Raw genomic sequence first — 6156 nt, forward strand, 5'->3', positions numbered from 1 at the left:
TGCGATTGCTGCCCTCAGAAGGGATTAATGTAGTTTCTTGTGGAACTTTGATTAATTCTCAAGAGAGAATTGTTATAAAAGAGCAAAATTTGCCCCTCCCAGTCTCTGTGGGGGGAGAAGCCTCAGCAGAGCTGGTACCACGCTGCTTGAATTTTTACCTTCAAAACTGTGAGCTAGATAAGCCTCTTCCCATTAGAAGCACCCCAATGGAAAATGGATTCATACAATTGTCAAAAGGTGTGACTTTTGTCTTTGACAAAAGTATTTGTCGAATTTGAATAAATGCTGAAGGGTCCTAGAAGTATTTTTTATGGATTTGGAGGATAGCTCAACAGTAAAGTGCTTGCCTACAGCAAAGATAACCTCAGGGCCGAGGGTTCGGCTGGAGTAGCAGGAGCATCTGTCTGTCCAGCACATGTAAGGCCTGGAGCTCAAGCCCAGTACCACGGAACAAGTGAATAAATAAAATAACCTAGCTGTCCTTTTCTTATTGGCATCTAGCATGACTGTGATGTGATCAGAGAAAGTGGCCCAAGTGACACCTATGCTTTGACACTTGCTGAGATTTACTTTACAGTCCGCAGAGTGATCAAGTTGTTATAAAACGTTCCACGCGAACTCAGGAACATTGTTCTCTACTTGATGTATGCAAAGCTCTATGTAGGTCCATTTGATCCACTCTGTTAATTTTATTACTCAGATCTCGAGTTTTGGGATCTTTTCGGTACTGGGGACTTTGACATGCTAAGTATGCTCTCTGCAGTTGAGCCACACAGGTCTTTTTGCGCAAATCTTAGTCTCTTCAACAGATGGTTTGTCTGCAAACAACCAATTACCAACACTATCTCTACTCTTAGTGTTGGTGGCCCTGGTAGAGTGACAGTCACTCTACCACTGAGCTAAGGGCCCACCCCCTTTCTGTACTTGTTTAGTGATTTCACTGCATTGTGATCTGCTTAATTGGGATCTCAGATTAGTAAATAATCAATTGTTCCTTTTAAACAACCTAACATCTAACAAGGCTTTACTCCCAAATCCAGGCTATTCCTGCCCAGTGTTTCAGTTCTGTTTTTTCAACTTCATAAATCTGTGGTATTATCATTTGTACATGGTCAAGTTCATTGGCTAATCCCACCTGGTCTCTACTTCCTTACATCTCCACCCTTCTGTCTGAAGTACATCCATTTGATAGTCCTTTAGGAAGGTTGGTGATTTCATGTCTTTTAAAATGTCTCTATTCTTGAAAGATAGTTTCCTGATTATATAATTCAAGGTTGGTAATTCTTTTCTTGGAGCACTTTGGAATTCTTAAGATGGCTTTTCTGGTTCTCATTGCTGCTGCGAATTCTAGTTCAATCTAATTACTACTTTTTGTACATAGTCTGTTCCCTCCTTTGGACATTTTTAAAGTATTTTCCTCATTGTCTAGTTTCCTTATGCTGTATGTGGGTATAGATTTCTTATGTCAGCACCACTTGGGATGTATTGTCCTCTGCAGAGTGAGGGCTTGTGTCATCATCAGTTCTAAAAAGTTACGAATATTGCCTCTCCCGTTAGCTCTCTCATCTTCTTCAGAGAACTCCAGTTAGGCTTACATTAGACTTGTCATTCTATTTTCATTATCTCAACCCTTTTCATCTTTTCTATGTCCTTGTCTCTTTATGTGCCTTTTGTGAAAATTCTTAAATTCAGTCTTTGTATTAGTTTTCTCTTGCTGCATAACAAATTATTACCCCCCAAACAGTTTCTCCTCCTCTTTTTGGGAGTACTGGGGTTTGAACTCAGGGTCTCACTCTTGCTAGGTAGGAGTTCTACTACTTGAGCCACCCCCTCAACCCCTTTACTTTACATATTTTTGGAATAGGGTCTTGATTTATGCCCAGGCTGGCCTGCTCCACTCTCCTTCTATTTATGTTTTTCAGTGCCCAGCTTTTCTCGGTTGAGATAGGATCTCATGAAACTAAAGCAGATACCTTAAAGCAACTGAGGCCAATAGGAAAAGGGGACCAGGAACTAGAGAAAAGGTTAGATCAAAAAGAATTAACCTAGAAGGTAACACCCACGCACAGGAAATCAATGTGAGTCAATGCCCTGTATAGCTATCCTTATCTCAACCAGCAAAACCCCTTGTTCCTTCCTATTATTGCTTATACTCTCTCTACAACAAAATTAGAGATAAGGGCAAAATAGTTTCTGCTGGGTATTGAGGTGGGGGGAGCGGGAGGGGGTGGAGTGGGTGGTAAGGGAGGGGGTGGGGGCAGGGGGGAGAAATGAACCAAGCCTTGTATGCACATATGAATAATAAAAGAAAAAAAAAAAAAGAAAAGCAAAGTTAAAAAAAAGAAAAAAAGAGATAGGATCTCATGAACTTTTTGCCCTGGTTGACCTCAAACTACAACCCTCCCTATCTCAGCCTCACAAGTAGCTAGGATTACAGGTGTGTGGCACCCAGATAAACAATGCTTCTTAAAACATCAAACATCTTCCACAATTCCTTCCTTCCTTCCTTCTCTTTCTTTTTTGAGCCAGGGTCTCACTCTGTTGCCCAGGCTGTTCCCAAACTCCAGGACTAGCAATTTTGCCACCCCAGCCTCTCGAGCAGAATGTACCACTGTGCCTAGCTTTCTCACTGTTTCCGAGGTCATAATTTGGGTGTGGCTTCGCTGGCTGATTCTGGCTCTTGTTCTCACAAGAATGTAGTCAAAGCAGCCGCTAGAGTGGCAGTCATCTGAAAGTTTCACAGGGGCTTATTCACCTGGCTATGGGCCCGACTTCAGTTCCTCACCAGGGAACCTTCCTGTAGGTTCTGCTTAAGTGTTGTTATCACAGCTTGGTAGCCAGCCTTCCCCAAAGCCAGTAACCCAGGCAGAGAACAAGCAGGAAGTCACAGTAGTTCTTACGGTCCTAGACATTCACCATTATTTGTGCCTTTGGTTCTATACAAGTCACTAAGTCCAGCCCACTCTCAGTGTAGACACAATTAAGCATCACCTCTAGAAGGGAGTGTCAAAGAATTTTGAATCAGCACAATTTTCCATTTCATTAGTGTTTGGCCGGTGGGCAGCCACCCCATGGCGATCAGGGACTCTCTGCTCACTTTCCACTCCATCCCCTCCTTCCCTTCATGATTACCATGGCAACTCCTGCTGGCAGGCAATGGGTCCTGACCTCTCCTACAGATCCATATTACCCCGAGCTTCTCCCCACCAACCTCGACCTATCCCGATGCCCCATAATACCTTAAGCTCTTGAATTCACCCAGGATATAAAAACTGGGCTGCCATTTCTCCAGCGCTACTTCTCCGGCCCTTTTCTTTGGGGATGGTGAACCTCGCCTGAGAGCATGCTCTCAATAAAGCCCGCTTAAAGCCTGCTTGCTTTGTTATTTGGCTCCAATTTGGCCTTCCCATCAGTGTCAACCTAACATTTGGTGCCGAAACCCAGGAGGAAGCGAGCCTCACCCAACTCCAGGCAGTCGGGGCCCTGGGCCAGGCCCTGGCTTGAGGCCCTTCCTCCTCTCCTGATCGATGCTCCAGCTCCGGCTTGGGTGAGTCTCCTCCCCCGTTTTGTTCCTCCTCTGGCCCCTGTCCTAGTCGCGGCCGCACCAGAATCAGCCCCTCTGCTTCTCCTAGCACCTGGGCATTCAGAGAGACGTCTCCCCTGTCCAGGCTGCCTCCTCCGAACTGGGTCTCCTCTTTTAGTGAGGGACGCTTCTCTAAAGGTTGAGACTCTCCGACAATTCGGGGATGGGGTCCTCCCAATCCAAGCCGGACTCAGGGACTCCCTTGTCCTGTCTCCTCTCAAACTTCAAAATTTGGGACTCTCCAGACCTCCACCACAAGCAGCTCATTTTCTACTGCACCATGGCATGGCCACAATACACCTTAAACAACAACTCATAATGGCCTCCACAGGGCACTTTTGATTTTAATATCCTCACTGATCTTGACAATTTTTTGCCATCAAACCCATAGATGGTCTGAGGTCCCATATGTACAGGCCTTCTGGGAACTGTGCTCTCGCCCCTCTCTGTGCCTCCAATGTTCCCCTTCCCAAATCCTTCTAACACCCAATTCTTTTGGGTCCCCTCCCCCATACCCCAACCCTTCTCCTTTATCTGAATCTACTAAATTCCTCGACCCTCCCCCACCACCAACCACAGCCACCCTCATTGTCACATCCAGCTTTCCCTTGCCCTCCCCCTCCCCCACCCAAGTAGCCATCTCCTTTGACCTTGTCTCCCACACCCTCTGCTCCACCTACTCCCTGCCCTCCTACATCCCCAATAGCCTCCTACACTCACTCACACCGCCCTTCCCCACCCCCTCTCCTTTGTCCTCTCCAAGAGGTGAGGACATGTCCATGTCCAAGTCCATGTTCCTTTCTCTTCTCCTCAATGACCTTCTGGAAGCTGTCATTACTGTACTCCATTACCAGGCAGAGAAACAGAGAGGAGATCTGACAGGACATAAGGCCCCTAAGCCAGCTACCTAAAGCCCAGGTCTGGGTACTGTACAGGGTCACTGGCTCCAGGGCCCCACCACATGGCTGTCACCCTCAGTAATTATGGGAACAGAGCACTACAGGCTAGGGGCTCCTGTCTCTCCTCCACACCCAGGCTCCTCCACGCCAGCCTCAGTCCACACCCAACTCATTAGACTTGCCAAAAGCTGCAGTTGCCCTGGCCACTGCACATGTGGACCCCTGTGCTGGGGTAACAGCTCCTCCTACAGGGCTCAGTGGAGTGCACTTCCTTCAGGAGCCTGCCCGGCCGGGTCCCAGCACACCACCAGGGCCCAGCTCCACTCCTGCCATGGGGAGACATCCTCTTTTCTGCCCCCTCCCTGAAAACATCAGGGGGTGCTTAAAAATATTTAAAATACACACAGAAAAGGCCACTCTCAAAACCCAACACTCAGGAAAAAAACATGTATAAGGGAAACCCTCTGCCCCATGCAGCCCTGAGTTGTCAGTCCAGGCGGAGACACTGACATAAAGATGTGCCAAAGACCTACACAGTAAAGGCCTCACAGCCTCCTGACCCTTTTTCTTAACTGCCTCCAGGAGGCCCTCACCCAATATACCCAATTAAACCCTACCTCCCCTGTTGGGACACCAATCCTGGCTAAACATTTTATATCTCAGTCCACACCAGATATTAGAGCTAAACTAAAAAAGGACAAAAATGGCCCTCAAACCCCTATACAAACTCTGATAAAAATGACATTTAAAGTTTTAATGCCCAAAAAGAGACAACAAAATCAACCCACCAAAAAACACCTCCAACAAAAGGTGGCCCTCCAAACCCAAGCCTTGGTGACAGCCCTGCGGCCAACTAGATTACAGCCCCGAGTCAAAGGAAAAACCTAAAACCTCCCATCAGCCCCTCTAGGGGCCTGCTTCAAATGTGACAAAAAAAGCCCCAGCCCAAAACCTCCAACTAAACCCTACCCAAAATACAAACAGTGGGTCACTGGGGATCAGATTGTCCTGGACAGGGCTTACCCCCTACGGCTCCTTGTGGAGGGTCAGCCCCACCAGCTATCCAGATCCCTGACTTTCTCGGACTGGCAGAAGATTAACAACGCCTTAACTCGGGGACCCCAATCACCCTCGCCAAGCCCAGGGTCATACTCCAGGTAGTGGGTAAGTCCATCTCCTTCCTCTTGGACATGGGGACTACCTATTCTCTGCTGCCTGCCCACTCGGGTTTAACGGTTCCTTCATCAGTCTCTGTTATGGGAATTGACGGCTCTTCCCTCTACCCATATAAAACTCTGCCCCTTCCTTGCTCTGCTAGAGGTATTATATTTCCACTCTTTCCTTATCATCCCATCCTGCCCTGCCCCACTTCTAGGTCAAAATATTATAACAAAGCTTGGGGCCTCCATAACCATCCCTCCTCACCTACCAGAACCTCTAGCTTCTCACTCACTCCTTCTGGCCTCTGCCAGCCACCTAACCCCTTCGCCTCCTGGGCCTGCTCCGCCCACCTTTCCTCTTCCGGTCAACCCCATTGTCTGGGACATCTCAGTCCCAGTTGTGGCTACACACCACTCGCCCATCCACATTTCTCTTACGGACCCTAACCAATATTCCTGTAGACTCCAATTTCCTATTTCAGAAACCTAGTACACTTCTACAATATGTCGATGA

This window comes from Castor canadensis, chromosome 11, assembly GCF_047511655.1.
Source record: "Castor canadensis chromosome 11, mCasCan1.hap1v2, whole genome shotgun sequence".
NCBI classification, from domain to species: domain Eukaryota; kingdom Metazoa; phylum Chordata; class Mammalia; order Rodentia; family Castoridae; genus Castor; species Castor canadensis.